Source organism: Plectropomus leopardus, chromosome 21, assembly GCF_026936395.1.
Source record: "Plectropomus leopardus strain MGB_pleo_1.0 chromosome 21, ASM2693639v1, whole genome shotgun sequence".
In the NCBI taxonomy this organism is placed as follows: Eukaryota; Metazoa; Chordata; class Actinopteri; order Perciformes; family Serranidae; genus Plectropomus; species Plectropomus leopardus.
Genome location: NC_142196.1, coordinates 20,127,855 through 20,144,606, shown reverse-complemented (window position 1 = coordinate 20,144,606; position 16,752 = coordinate 20,127,855). Strand labels below are relative to the sequence as shown.

The 16,752-nt window shown below is 39.4% G+C and overlaps 1 long non-coding RNA gene across 4 annotated transcripts in view; it reads right to left on the bottom strand.

The window, feature by feature from the left end:
- Positions 1–16,752, bottom strand: part of LOC121960356 (uncharacterized) — a 34,673-nt gene that overhangs the window by 3,546 nt on the left and 14,375 nt on the right. The window lies entirely within an intron of this gene.

Genomic DNA, 16,752 nt, shown 5'->3' with positions numbered 1-16,752 from the left:
TCTGTGACGCCTGAAATTCTCCCCTACTCCCTGTCGCTGCACCTAAAGCTGTCTGTGTGTGTGTGTGTGTGTGTGTGTGTGTGTGTGTGTGTGTGTGTGTGTGCAAGCGCCTGTTGGGGAAAGCCACTCTGGAATGTGTGAATGCAAAACATGTCATACACTGAATGTGTTGAGTCGCCTCACTTTCAGTCACCTTGTTTGGCTGGAAGTGGAAAAACCATAATCATGTTATTAAGTGCATGTCCTGAAATGATGCCAAAGCAAAACAAGGTATTTTTGAATGAAGGGGCCTTTAAATGCAACGCTAGAAATGTGTCACACACAAGGACATTCTTAAAAAGAGACAAATGGCTGTTACCCTTTTTTGGCCTAAAATCAGGACTAAGATTCGTCTCATTTAACAATGATGCAACATTAAAGACCAAAGTTTGGTTTGGGGTTTTTCACACATTAATATATTTGTGGCCGCCACAATATCAACCTTGTCCACATATTGCTTCTTATTCTTCCTCTCTCTCCCTCCCTCTCTCACACACACACACACACACACACACACACACACACACACATTGGGTGCATTCATAAATAGTCACTCCGAGCACCAGCATGCACTTTGGCACAAACTGGACCATTAATTCAGAGCACTGTAGGAATGTACCGTTCAGTTATTCTGAGCATCAAACTCTTGGAGCGACAGAGTGTACTCTGGGCCACAGAGTGCCAAGTGCAGTGAAAGTTAACCGTTAATTCATATCGTAACAGAACGCTGTACTTCTTCGATGACGGCGCGCCCTTTGACAATATGGCTGCAACTAGGAATTGTTTTCATTGTTCAGTAATCCATTAATCGTTTTTTTTTTTCGATTAACTGAATACTGTTTTAGTCTACAAAATGCCTGAAAATGGTTGAAAAAGGCAATCATTGTTTCTACGTGCCATAGTTGACGTCCTCAAATGTCTTGCGTTGCCAACAAGCCAAAGGTATTCAATTTATCTTTTAATTGTGATTATTCACATTCAAGAAAATGGAAATTCTGTTTTCTCTTTTTTTCTTCCAAAAAATTACCCAAACCAGTTCATGGATTATTAAATTATTTGGCCAATAACTGAGGTTGAACTAAACCAACATACATCTCACTAAACTCTTTGGTAAAGGTATGTTACGATGAAAATGAATACATATAGTATACCAGTATTTAAAAAGGTCATGCATTTTGCTGCTGACATATTTGGCGCTTCCGTCACTGTCCCATTATAGGAGCATTACATGACTCCCACAGAGGGTGACTTCTTGGGCAGCTGAGTGGCTTTAAAAAAAAAAAAAAAACACCACATGTCAGAGAAAATGTATTTCCAAGGGGGCTGACAGAAAATGAAAAGGAATGTGGGCGAGGTTGTAACCAACACGACCCGCCTGGCACCGTGCCCCGCTGCCTCCTCACGTGATCCCTCACTATTTGTGGAGGTTTGGTATCTGAGCGTGGCCCTGCTAAAACCGGCACTGAGATCACATGCATCTTTTCAGTGTGCAGCAGCTCTTATGGACAGACGGCCGCTGCACACTCATATCTGCTCTGCACTTTCATTTATGCACCACTGCTATTTATACATGATAAGCAGTAACCAAACTGGCTGCTGCTGAAGCACAGAGGCATGCAGGAGAGCTTTTATGACATTTCCCCTTATGACTTTGCTTCGCTGTGGGAAATCCCATTTCATCTGATGTTGATTAAACCAGGTCACTTGATAACAATGGCGCTCGAGGGATAGTCTCGTCTACAATAGGTCACTGGCTGGCTGCCATCCATAAAAACTCTAATACCATGATACCAGCAGGTTCTCAGTAATACAAGCAACACATTAGAGTGGAATCACCGCCTAACATCGAATTTAACTGTATCATCTGACGGAAGAATCAGTCAGAAGTTCAGAGGATGTGAAAAAGCAAAAGTACAAACGATAAAGAGAGAAACAAAACCAGACGAGCGCTGTCTCACAATGCTGTGTTTCCACATGCTGGCTTCTACCCAACAACCCGTCCAAGTGAAGCAGAATTTTATGACTCTTGTGTCCGGCACACAGCCGGTCACTCTGCAGAGTGACAGCCTGTTCACACCTCCGTTCAGGCCCCTCCTGCTCTCTGTAGTCACCGCTACTGTGTTTTAAAGCAGCTGAATTTAAACACAGTTTGTCACCTTAGAACAGGCATGTCAAACTGGTCCACAGGGGGGCCGGTGTGGCTGCAGGTTTTTGTGCCAACCAACCAAGAGCACACAGTTTGACCAATCAACTGTCTGAAGACGGAGATCAGTTGATTAAATGAGTCAAGTCTGGTGTGCTGCTACTTGGTTGGAAACAAAACCTGCAGCCACACCGGCCCCCCTGTGGACCGGTTTGACATGCCTGCCTTAGAACAATAAGGTTCTATGTGACATTTCTGTCAGAACTGAGTTACTCTCATTATGTGAGGTTTTTCTTTAAAGTTATGTGCATTTTTGGACTTTTTACTGAGGAAACAAAAGATTTATATGCAATATGCAAAACTTTGAAGTTCAATATCTCAAAACTGCTCAAAACGCAGATAAAACCTTTTAATTCTAAGGAGGTGAGTTGTCGGAGGATTTCGCCGCGTCCGCACGTACACCGGTATTTTTTAAAACAGGGGTTTTATCTCCTTCGTTCTCAATGAAAATCATGTACAACACATCACGAAACTGTGTGTGAAGGAGAAGATGGTCAAGAAGATGTATTCAAAAACATGTTACCAAAACGCTTCCCGACTACGATAGTGCATCCTACCGAATTATGACGCCTCAGTTCCTCAGTATTGCTGTAGAGTATCTGCACATTTTATGTGAAAATATGTTAAAAACCCTGTTATTGTGATACAGTTAGCGCCAGCTCTGTTTTGGTCACATCCACACCTCATATTTGATGCCTCATGAAGGAGAAAACTGATATCTCAAACCAAAAAATGTTCTCTTGTCTATAATTCAACATTAAAAACTAAAGTTTTTGAGGCCCTTTTTTTAGCTACTTAAAACACAGTTTGCACAAAAAGGTTATCTTTCCTTTTAGAGTATCAATACCCGCAAAACTTGGTAAACATGAAGGCACATATGGATGAGATGAGGCTATGTATGTATGATTTATTACTATACTCTGCACAAAGCTAAATAAAAATTTGATCACACAAAAAAGAAAACCTATTAGTGTGATTGTGGCCTTAATCGCAGCCCATTAGCAAGACATGTTAACCAGCAACAAAGCAACAAAGCTGCTGCTGATAAAATCCTTATTTTCTCGATTGTGACATCGTCTGACAAAGTCAACATCAACGTTAATTCTTTGCATTATTTTTTAAAGATTTATCCCCCTGGAGGCCATTATGTAAAAGCAGCATTTTGGGGTGCGAAAAATGCAGTTTTAGTCTTCATTTACAATAAAACGAAGTCACAAAACCCATTAAGTACTTCTTCACCTCAATGAATCCGCTCATTGGTCACTGCGTCACGGAAGATAGGACAGGACATGCGATCTGCAACGAGCTGCTTCCAACTAGCTAAATAAAAGCCCAGTCAGCCCCTTTGAGTCACCAGTAACTAAACTCGTTGAACTCCAGCTGCTTCATATCTCCGCTGTAACGTGAACCGGCAGGAATGTGCAGCAGTGCCGATGCTAACCGCGGCTGCTCCGACGAAGATTTGCGACCCGTCTTTCATCGACAACAAGCTCGTTACCTGGGAACCTCTTGACTGGACTGACAAACATGAAGGCGACAGTCGCCAGAGACAATCCTGGAGGGTGGTTAAAGGTCTGACCTGGACTGTCCCGAGTTCAAGAGACCACCCAGAGCTTACCGATCACCAGCAGGAAATCTCAAGACCTCGTTCACTTAGAAAAGATTGCTAGAAAGAAGCAAAGCCAGACACGCGCGCACAGATTTATGGGAATATTCAGTCTGAAACTAAAGCAGGGGAGCCTCGTCACTCCACACTGCGTGATGCCGAGTTCAGGGCCAGGCCTTCCTCAAGAGCTCCAGCCTCATTAGCAATACGAATTTCAGAGATTTACCCACTGACACGCTGACCGACAGCTGCTCCAGAGGAAAGCCAGCAGGCAAAAGAGGAGCTGCTCTGTAATGGGGCACTTCCTAAAATCATCCTTTTACAAAGCGGAGATTTCTCCTCATACTGAGACTCTGTTATCCAGTGGAAGTGTGCTCATTTCTCTCTGCCAAACCAGAAATAAATTGGCTCAGACTTCTCAGCTACTCTTTGTAATGAGTCAGCATTGCTAATGTTTCTCTTTACACAGCTGCTGGCTTCATAAAAAAGTCCATTTTTTGTTGCCAAGGACCACACATATGAAAAAATGGGGGGGCATTTTAGTGGTCTCTTCCTGCCTCGCTTTCAGTCACATGAATAGATACAAATGAGACCACAAGGAGAAATGAATACACCTTTTTACTTCTTTGAATCAATCGGATAGAAACCAACAGCTGACGGGAGGCGGTGTGTCAAATCAGGCTGCTATCAGGTTCAAGGTGCAGAGAGAGCCCTCCCCATCCTCGACGTCTTTTTACACGAGGAGCCAGTGAAGTCATCACAGCTGCTGCGGCTCTCCCATAGAGGCCGAGTGAAAGGTCGTCCCTCCAGCTGAGGGCTGTAAATCCAAGACGTAAAACAGGGAAGACGTACGCTCCATTCAACAGGTGCAAATCCAGAGTGAATGCACACACGTTTTTGTTTTTTTCTTCCTCCTGAAGGAGCGAGGACAAAGAGGAGCGAGATGGGAGCATTAAGCCTGGAGGACTTACGATTAAATGGCCTTAATAAAAAACAAAGATGGTCTTTCATGAAACTGCTGCACATTAAAGCAGACGGACAGAAACTTGGCTCATTTTCAAAGTTTGTTTTGTGAATGCAACACATGAGGAATGTAAACAATCAGACACATACATCTGACACACAACTACCATGTGAAACTAGCTGAGAGATGTTTCCGCACGTCCGTTCGAGCACTTCTCAACTTCCTCTTCATAAAAGATCTGTCATAAGCTGCATCTATTGAAAGTGAAATAGTCACTGTGGTTGCATATTATACATCCGCACAAACAACAGGACATGAAAAATGGATTAATGCTTATTCTCTAACATGAATCTTTTTGCTAATACACTAAAACACACAGTATGAAGTTTGCGTTTCTGTGCTATGGAAACCCATTTTTGCAAAGTCAGAGGGGAAAAAAAATGTCATTAGTATGAAAAGCTTTCCCAAAATAACTTCTTAGTACCTTTAAATAATGAATTTGTATCATTTCTCATTATTTTGAAATAACTAACTCATTATTTTGAGATCCAAACACATTATTTTAATATACAATGACATTATTTTGAGATACTTAGTCTTTTTTTGAGATACAATTTCATTATTTTGACATACTAACTCATTACTTTTGAGAAACTAACCAACTAATTTTTCTGAGATACTATTTATTTGGACAAACTCATTATTTTGTCACACTTTAAGAATTATTTTAATTAAGTATTTAAGTATTTTTTGAGGTACTGTGACATTATTTGTGATACTGTCTCATTATTTTTTTAGTTGCTATTTAATTATCTAATATACTATGCTGTTATTATGACATACTGAGTCATTTTTAAGATATTAAAACATTATTTTACGATACTCACTATTCTGAAATACTAAGTCATTATTTTGAGATATTTTTTGAGATAATATCTAAATTTTTTGTGATACTATGTCATTATTTTGAGATACTATCTAATTATTTTGAGATACTATGACATTATTTTAAGACACTACGTCATTATCTTGAAATACTCAGGTACTAAGTCATTTTGAGACACTAGGTCATTATTTCGAGAGGCTTTTTTTTATTTAAAATGACTTACAAAATCATCTTTTTTTCATCACAGTGGTACAAATGGGCTTCTTTATGGTCCCTCATTAAGCGGGGCATTAAAAATCAGCAGAAATCCGATTAAAACTGCAAACCTTCCCTTTAGCAGCATTCAGTTCTTAGCCTTATACTCACTATGTTTCACATACCAGTCAGCATAACATTTGACTTTCACTGGTGTAAACCGCTCTCTCCTGGCTCACTGGAATCTCAGTCAAACTAGTTTTCCTAATAGCTTCCCGGGCATGACTCCTCTTCATATAAGTGACTTCCTCAATAATCTTTTGTTCACATCACATGTGGAGGAAGAGAGGAAGAGATGGGAAAGATTTATGACTTCCGAGCGTTTGTGTCAAAGCAGAACTGGAGATGGTTGTGCTAATGCAGAGTTCATCATGTGAGTGTGCATTGACAGTAAAGTAGGGTCGACTAATCAATTAGTCAAGATTAACCAGTAAGCTTAAGTCATTTTTCAAGCAGAAATAGCAAATATTTGTTGGTTCCTGTTTCTCGGATGTAAGAATTTTCTGCTTATCCTCGTCTCACATGCTTTCAACTTAAAGATCTTTGCGTAAAGATAAATGGTCAAACAAAAAAGCAAAATGAAGATGTCACATAAGGCTGTGGGAAATGTTACTTTCTTACCATATTTTGAACCTCTAACAACTAAACAACCAACATATATATATTTTTTAAGCCCTACAGTATTAACAGTAACAGTATAAATGTGGGTTTAATTACCTCAGACAAGAGGCTTTGGATGACTTGTGATATCCAAATTTGTTAGCTCTTTAACCCCCTTGTACACAGCAAACAACACAAAGCTGGAATTGGATCAAAAACTGGCTCAAATCGTACACTGTATGCCAATTTTGAACTAGGTACATGCATATAAATGTGCTCAATGGGGTCTTCAAAAACGGTGTTCTTGTGCTACTTAAACTTATAAAGTCTCTTATTAGATTTAAATATAAATGGAGCCTACAGCACATTTTATTTTATAATTTGAACATTAATAAACAATTTGTCGAGAACCTTTCTGAATTACAGAACAGTAACACAACTAATTTGTGAAATGTTTTTGGTGAATTGGAATAACCAATAAGGCAACAACAACAAACTTCTAATTAAAGTAACTTTTACTTTGGTTACACTCAAGTCAAACCAAATCACTGACCTGTCTGACTTCACAGGGTCAAAGGTCAAAACATAGACTGATAATGGTTTACAAAATCATAAATAACTGATTTTAGGTCACATCAAGGTCACATTGGGTCACAAGCTAACTTGATAAACCACCAGCAGTTTCCGCACTGTGCATTGTTTCCCTGACTTCCTCTGAAAACAGTACATTTGTGTGAAATTGGCGTACAACATGGAAACAGAGGAGAGAGCATATGATTCCTATAGACGGATCGTCACGCTGACATAAGACAGTCTGTTCCCAACGACATTCGCCAAGTTTCAACCCGTTCATTCTTCTTTCATCTTCACTTCCAGTCACTGAGGAACATCCCACACAAATCCAATAAATGAACAACCGGGCCTCACATTAGCATTCTGATGGCACTGTGTTTATTTCCTGCTGCAAGAATGACACCATTATCATTCCCAGAAAAAAAGAAAAGAAAAAAAACGGGAAAGAAATTTAATTTGGGTCTTTCCACTATATTAGCTCCTAATTTGCTTTATAGCAGAAGCAGCGAAATGAAGCAAAACTCCTCATTTCAAGCCAAAAAGCCGTTCCAGTGATGCAATACCAAAAAAGTACAATTACTAAAGTACAATTTTAAGGAACTTCTACTTAACGTGAGTATTTTCATTTCACTTTACACTACATACATTTCAGAGCCAAAACTTGTACTTTTGTTCAACTAAATTTGTCAGCTTGATTTAAATGATTAATACCACATACGATCAAATAATAAATAATGATGTATTAATAAAGATTAAGAGACCCAGTGATATATCACGTAGTTAAAATAAGCTCCAACTTTACCAGCTGCAAGATTAAAATGATGAACAAATACATGCATCAATAATTTTCATCCTGTATTATAATATTTAGGATTCTGAAATGTGCATTTAGCCTATTGGGTACTTTTACTTGTGGTATTTTATAGATATTTTGATGCTAATACTTTTATTTAATAAGATTTGAATGCAGAACCTTTACTTGTTACAGAGTATTTTTACACTGTGGTATTGTTACTTTAAGTTAAAGGGACAATTCACCCCAAAATCAAAATTGCATGTTTTTCCGCTTACCTAGTGTTGTATTTTGGATTTTGAGGTGAACAGTCTCTAAGTAAAACTTCCTCCACCACTTTAAATCTTTAAACATCTTTATGTAAACGTTCTTGGTCTTTTAAGTTCATTTCTGTTTCATTGACAGCTTTGACATTTTCCATGCTGTCAGTTCATCTGGTCGACCCCACTGTGAACCATCCGACGCTGTAGATAATAAAGATATATCTGATTTATCTAAATGTCACAAGGAATTTCGTGTAGTTTTTGTGCCCAGGGGGCAGCAGCTGAAGCTCCGAATCCCGAGGAAAAAACAGAAACAGTCGAGGCATGTACTTTAAAGATACCAAAGTGACACGTGACAAATGTATTCTCTGACGATGAAAAATCTTAACTGGATGACTACAGCTCATCTGAGGTAAAAAATGACAAAAGTTACATAAAATATGAATGAAAAAATAAATAAAATCATGTCATCATTTCACCTGAGAAGTTACTTTATAAGGAATCAAAATGAGGAAGTGTAATTACCTCACATTAACTGTTCCTCTCCCACACCTAAAAAAAAAGGTCATGACCTTTTTGACCAGTCTAGACAGTGGAAACCAGCCTATGTTTTCCAGTTACAGTGGCCAAACTCGAGCCTAAAATGACCTCTCATGCCGTGACCTTTCACCCTCATGACCCTTTCTCTCACACATCCCAGCATGCCTGTCACTTTGAGGAATACCGAATAGCTAACCTAGCTTTACAGGACAGTGGAGTTTAAATCTGAGGCACATTAATCAACAACTGGTGGTGGGAAACTCAGGGGACAAACTGGAAGCTGTGGTGTCCTACATTAAAGACGGCTCTGTGATTAATCGCTGCCCTTTCACAATGAAACTGTAAGTTTAGCTGTGAAGTTTCTTTATGGACGTTTAAATCCAGTTTCTTTTATCTGGGTTGAAGCTGGAGCCGCCCCCCCCCACTCATTCATTTCTGCCGCCGTCTTTGAACTCGCTCAAACATGGTAGGCTAAATATTTACACGTCGGCTCTTGCTTGTTTAATGTTAAAGGCGCACTCACACAGCAGAGTAAATGAATGAAAAAAAAAGCTTTAGACAAAACACCTCCAGCGGCTGATGAGTACCAGGCCACTTCGCAGCGCCGGTCCCACAGGTTCAACCTCCTTTTCAGGGCATGGCAGGCAGGGACCCGGGGGTCTGCGCGAGGGGGCTCAGCGGAGAAGCGCAGCCCTGCTGACATTGCTGTCTCTGTGAAAAGAGACGATCTGTGCATTTAGAGTTGGCTCAGGCCCAAAGAGATTAAACGGAGGTGGGCTGGAATACCATGTGAGGGTATTACGGACAAAGAGCCGTCTGATCAGCTGCGAGCGCCATTCACGATCACAAAAGAAGGAGGTATACAAAAGGCGTGAACTCGTTTTATTCATTTTTTCTTAATTGACCGTTTTCTAATCCCTCCTCCAAAACAGTGGTTATCCAATCATAGCTTAGCAACCATAACTAGGTTCATCAAACATTGGATTTCTCTGAATTTCTCCAAAAAGCAATAACAAAAGAGTGAAAATGTAAGGAATTAATCAAACTGTGTATTGTCCACTCTGTTAATGGAGTCTGTTAGCATGTTTGTTGCTATAGCAACCTAACCAGACATTACATCCAAGGTAGGAGTATTTAATACGTGTTGAATTACAAATTACATGAAAAAAAGCTACACTCACAAAAGCAATAGTCCTGGATGTGACAATATCAATATGCAGTTTAGAAAATAGGAAAAATAATGCCAAAATCTAGATTCTGTCTTTTTTTTTCCAAGTTTGTAAACTTAGCAGTCAAACTGGTCTATGTTTAAAATATGAAAATAAGAATCTGATTTTGTATTTTCACTGTTTCAATAATAAAACAACTAACAAGATCTACACTGCAAAATAAAAATTGCAGTTTTTCAACTGGTGATGATGTTGACTTTTAGCCTTCCACATGTCAGCTTTAAAGGAATACTACAAAGCTTAATTTTTTGGGCATGCCTCAGTGGTTATTGAAAAATGCAAAATTGGGGAAAATTCTTGATTGATTTAAGAAAACAACATCCGTTTTAAAACTTTCAATACAACGCAGTGTAATGAAAGTGTCATTTATCCGGTTGTGTGCTCAATATTTCCTAAACACACACTCTATCTGACAGGGAACTGAACGGAAAGTAAAACTTATCTGTGCTCTCCTTCAAAGCCAGACTCCATTGACAAAAAACAGAATTTTAGCTCGCTGAACACTGGAGCTGCTGTCTTCCACTGCCTCAATATTATTATTTTTATTATGTTATTGTGCTGTTGTGTGACTTTGATGAACTAACCCTCAAAAACACCAAAGTCACACAATAATCTAAACAAACTGGTTGAGGCAGGGGTAGACCAGCAGCTCCAGTGTTCAGTGAGGTAAAATGACTGTTTTTTTAAGTGGACGCTGGCTCTGAAGTGCATATAAGTTTCACATTCTTGGTCAATATTTTGCACATTCCTAAAAGAACTGTACAGCTACTTCAATTTAAAAACAAACATATTGTACATTTGACATGTTTTTAAAATATATTGTCATATTTTTGTTGTGGATTTTTCTATCTTAAATGCATGTTTGATGACTTTTGCAGTATTTGTTTTCATGCACCAAACTAAATACCAAGGCAAACTCCTTGTATATAAAAGTCTACTGCATCAAGGGCCTGTTTAAGACTCCTTGTTTCAAAACAAGTCAGCAGGAGATGCTGAAAAGTAAACAACAGTAGTTGAACTAAGTCATGAAGGTATTATCTTTATTGGTTGACTAGTAAAAGCTAATCAATATCAAATTAACATTTACCAACTAGAGATGTGAAGTCAGCTTCTGTCTCCGTCTGTGAAAACAAGGAGGTACTTTTTTTTTTAATTACTCAGAAATTCAAGTGGTAAATCTTCCTCTGTTATCTGTGTAAACTGCCCATGTGCTGCAAGAACAAAGCACTAAGAACAGCAACAACAATTAACCCTTTCACCTGTATTTAGTGCTTGCCAAATGGTGTCAGAGGTGTTAAAATCTCTTGGATTTTAAGCTTTAAGCTTCTCTCTGAAGCACTGCAATCAAAACTGCCCCTATGACATTTTTTTCCAGCCAGTTTAAAGCTTCGCTGAGCCAAAAATGGGGTGCAAAGAGATTTTTTAGTGATACTTAAGATGTGAAAAAAGTGAGACAGGACTGAAAGAGTGAGGATTGACTCCACTCTCTTACTCCTAATCCTTAATCAGTTTACATTAAGAGACCCGGCTAATTCTCACAAATGAAGCATCTGTTTTACTCCACACTGAGTAGAAAAAAAGGGTTCAACTTGCAGGGAAAATAATGAGGGGAAGGAAGCTGGTAGTAAGTTCAATCGGCTAAATTTGTCACAAATGCTTTGGACACAGCCTTGAATCAATGTAAGGACACTTTATAAGACATAAAATAGCCTTTTATGTAAATTCTGCAGTCAAAACACTCATGTATAAAGTCTTTACGATAAACGGCTCATGTAATGTAAGAGAGTGAAACTGAGCAATCTCACGCTTGCGGACAGCAATCTAATCTGTGGTGAATCAGCAGCAACTGAAAAAGTCCCGTCCTGCTTCTCCCTGATAGTGAAAAGAAACAACAGCCATCAGCAGGAAGTCGGAAACAATGTCCAATGTCACCACAGAGGAGAGCGGGGGATAAGACATGTTCAATTCTCAAAAAAAAAAAAAAAAAATCTGAGGGTTAAAACAAAAGGATTCCTACATTTGTAACAATTAACAGGCAGTTTCAAAACTGTCTCCTCGGTCCAAGATGTAGAATTCATCATGAATCTGAGACAAACAAAGACAATCTGCTGTGTGAATGAAAGGCTCAGGAGACTCGGCGGAGCACAGACGCTTCTAGGACGGAGCTTTTTTTTTCAGTCTGGTGCTGCAGTTGTCTCATTTGGCAGAAGCCGGTGATTAGATTTACAAGTACAAGTGCATAATGTTATGCAGACATGGAAAAAAAAAACATTCTGGCACAAAAACACCAGAAAATGTTTAATTGGCTGTTTTACCTCTACTTTAACATGCTAGTCATATCCAAAAGAGAGTTTCTTGACCCTAAGCTGTGACTGTCTGAGACGCTCTTCAATCTTAATCCTCTTGAGAGGCGTCAATTAAATGTATCATATCTACATATGGTGGAGAGGACTGGGAGGTTTGCAGAATAGCAGAACAGAAACTGTTTCGCTTATCAATTTATCGTTTGAGTCATTTTTTTTAAAACGAAAAAAAAATCAAAAACTTGCTGATTTCAGTTTCTTAGATATGAATATTTACTGGCTTTCTCAATTTTCTGTGATATATAAATGGATGTCTTCGGGAAATTCTAACAGACGTTTTAATAACAATTTCCAGATGTTTCACGGTCTAAATGATTCATCAATTCATCAGCTGAGAAAAATTAAAAATAAAAATAATTCATGATTGCAGCCCTGGTTTTCTTGATCAATTTTTTAAGGATGCAGCTTAAAGGTATCATCAGCCCATACTGGGTACTGATAAAATATCCTTTTTTCCGAAATGAATACGGTGTATATACCTCTGTGTGGGGCCCTGACACACAAAGCTTGTTTCTACGTCAGTTCAGCGACACTGAAAGTGTCGGAGATGTCTGTGAGTGAAATCACTCTTATTTCGCGGTTCAGCTCAGTGCACGAGAAGAAATGGAAATGAAGAAAGCAAACAAACGACTTAAGTGAAGACTGAAACAAATTTTTAATATCAAGTTGGCTGTAGTCTTTGGGGTGTGTTCATCATGTGCAACTTTTTGGCTGAGACACAGGTAACATGAGGCACCATACCAGTTGGCCTTGGTCGCCGCTCGTTCTCTGATGTCGGTTTGGTGTGTCTGGGCCCGAAGGCAACATTTCTGTGGCATTTCAAATTGAGTTAACTGATTTCAGTATGACCTTCATGACAAATTTGTATTCAATGTGGATCAGTCACATCAAGGTCAAAACCAGTGCAGCATATCAGATCTGTGTTTACCAGTACAATTGAATCGGACTCATCATTTAGTCCATATAATGTAAAAAATAGCAAAAGTGCACATGACCAATTCCCAGAGTCCAAATGACACTTTTAAACAATTCCTTGCCAACTGTCAAAAGCCAAAACTAGCCAAGGAGGTGACCTCAGTTTGGTTTTATTTTCAAAAATGCACGCATGCTTTCTATTTCCCGCACCAGTTTTATAAATTGCACATGCGTTTAATAACTTCCACATGAGTCTTTATTTAAAAAGCATGTGTGGTTTAGTGATCACAAGTGCGTGAAACAGAAGCGTTTTAAAGAATAAAAACCATATTAATGTCACCTCCCAGGCTCCGAACAAAAGATAATCAGGTCACAATTAAAAGAAAAAGAAAAGATAAATCACTTGACTCCTCACAAGACACAGTCCCTAAATATGTCCATGTTGCTCTTTAGGGTGAACATGAATTGGGATTGTAACACTACAGAGAAGTGCTGCTTATTATATGGAAGACAAACTGTATGTATGACAGCAGAATAAATATAACTTCTGCACAAACAAACATGTGACTAACATCTGAATGCCTGAGCATCACACTACAGTCGGATCCTGCAGGACGGCAGCATTAGATCTGTCATTGTGCCGGTGTGTCGTCCTCCTGCACAGCGAGGACACAAAAGGAAGAGAGACAATAAACCCTAGGATAGCGAAGTAATGAGCTGTTGTGTTTGAGAGTAACTTTGTGAAGGTGGACGAGCCGCAGAGGTCACCTGTAGGTCAGGTGGCTCCTGCTCAAGAACCTGTTCACTGATTAAGATGAAGGATGCTGAGCCCATGAGGTGCAAACGAGCCAGGGGCCCCAGGGGGCCCATCTGTTGTGGGCAAATAAACGGGGGCTTCAGTGAATGGGAACCAGCCCTGCTCTTCCCCTGCGAGGCCCCCGCAGACAGCTCCATTAATCAGGAGCAGGATGAGCCTGCTGGGCTCGCAGTGACAAGTCAGCAGTGCCACAAACTCTCCTTCTCCTCCTCCTCCTCCTCCTCCTCCTCACACTGTATCTCCATTAGAGGCTGGAGGTGTCAGCTGGCTGCAGCTTCTGTTCCACTGTTGTCGCTATCGATGTTTTCACAACTGTCATCCAAGAATAACTTTAAAAAAGTGACACAGGAGGAGCAGGGGAATAATTTACAGGCTGTCATTAATCCCACCAATAAACAAACATTTGTTTTAAAGCTGCTTTAGTACCGAGTGACCAAAACACCGCAGCTTGAATCAGCTTTCTGAAACAGCTAACCCTTAACTAAGATTTGAGTTTGACTGTAAGAATTATTCAGCGCTGACTGACTGAAAACTAAAAATCAGTCACACTTCACTGACAATAACTTTCCTGAGACGGTTTCGCAATGATCATTAGAAATCATTCGAAAATATCCAAAGCTACGGGTACAGACCCCTAAAAGAGACTGAGAGATAAATCTGAGGGGTCACGATATACTTAAAAGGAGAGGAACCGTTTCATATACCTGTTACACAGAATAACATCTAGACTTTCCTCTAATATTTCATCATTTTTCTAGTGAATCAAAGGATAATTTGGTCTATTTTGCCTGAATGATGAGGATTCTCCCCATTTTAATGTTAAATTGGTCAAAAGCCAGCAAGGGCAAACTGTCATGAGTGGCAAACCAGGCAAGTGTTTGGAGCCCCCAAAAAACTGTAAAAAAGGGGCACCTGTTGTCTCGGGTAGGGCTGTACCTGACTCAGACTTGTCGAAGAGGATTTGTCAGTTTAATGTGAATATTCAACGATTTTTCAGTACAAGTGGTGGTTGTTTTGTTGTTTTGACAGCGTGCTAATGCTCTGTAACTTACTCATTTTATGTCACGTTGGACAAAGTGTTGCGTGACCATCCATCATTTGCCCAATGCAAGGACGTGTTAAATTCTGCTGACAGCGAAACCTCCAGCTGTACTGACACAACCACTAACGTGATTAGCAAGCATGCTACACAGCAGCCAGCAAAAGTGTGGACGTAATAACTGTGCGCGGGGCAGTAACGACATCTGAACACAAGCTGGAGAAGCACGATAGGCACAGGTGTGAACAATGATGGGCGTCGGCTGTCCTCATGCATTCAGATCACTGAAACACATACTAATACTAAGTCTGAACAGGCTCACATTGACACATTTTGAATGATAACTATAAACCCCCTTAAAGGCATTACACAGAGCACCGGTGCTGCCCCTAAACCTCTGAAGTGAAGCACCTTCTGGCTTTCATTTGACAGCTGGATAACATTAGTGGGACAGTTAGCTAGCTACCTGTAACTGTCATACATACACCATTAGGTGTAACCGTCAGTGCAACCGTCAGAGCCGAGAAGGGCCTCTTTGCCTGGGGCCCCGAGGGGCTGGGGTTGCCACTGGAAACCAGTCAGTTTACTGCCTAAAAGGACAAAGGGTCTGACAAAAATAATCTACTAACATATTAGAGATTTTTGGGTTTGGGCTTCTTGTCTTGATTAATCCTTTTAAACCTGATCAAATTGGCTTGATTTCTTTCGAAAACATGGTGAAAAGGCAATAGGCAACTTAACAAGAAATTGCCCAAAAACTAGCAGGAAATTAGACTAGTTACAAGAAGAAATACCTGAATATAAGCCAAAAAGGCAAGAAAATGACCTGAAGGAAGCCCAAAAATAAAGTAAAATAATTTTGATTTTTTTTTTGTAACATAATTTTCCATTTACAAACATCATAAATGTAGTTCTCTGGCGATTTGCCCCCTTTTTGGAATAATATCTATTAATCTCCTCACAGCTAATTTTCAAGTCATTTCCTTGTCACCTTTCATTTTTTGGCCATTTTTTGGCCATTTCTTGCCAAGTTGCTCATCCCCTTTTTCCCATGTTTCAAGAAATCGGCTTGGTTGATTTGATTTCCCAAGAAATCAAACCATTTGATTTCTTTCCCAAGAAATCAAACCCACTTTCTCAGGCTTCAGAGGTTTAAACGCATGTGAAAGATAAATGCAGCACAGAAAAACCGATGTCTATCCTGGTTCTTAAGGGTTAATTTGTCTATGAAATTACTTAAAACTATGAAAACTGCCAGTATCATTTCCCACAGCCCAAGGTAAAATCCTAAAATTTCTCATTTTGTCCAAAACACAAAAATATTTAGTTTACTATCATATGTGACTAGACAAATCACATGTGAGATACTGTAATTTTCTTTTGAGAAATGACCACAAAAAAATTGATAAATGAAATAATTGCGACAGTTTCTTTTTAAAATTGATTAAGTGACTCATTTTTTCAGCCCTACAGTTTGGGCACGCTAGAAAAACCTTTGCAACTTATCATACTGTTGAGGTATATTTATATGAAGATATATGATTTGCCTCAGGATTAACTTCCCAGCGTCGTACTATCCTGCCTCACAGCACTCTAACCTCTGTGGCATGTGTGATCTAATAAGCATTAAAACGCATGTGTGCATAATTAAAAATGGACTATGACGT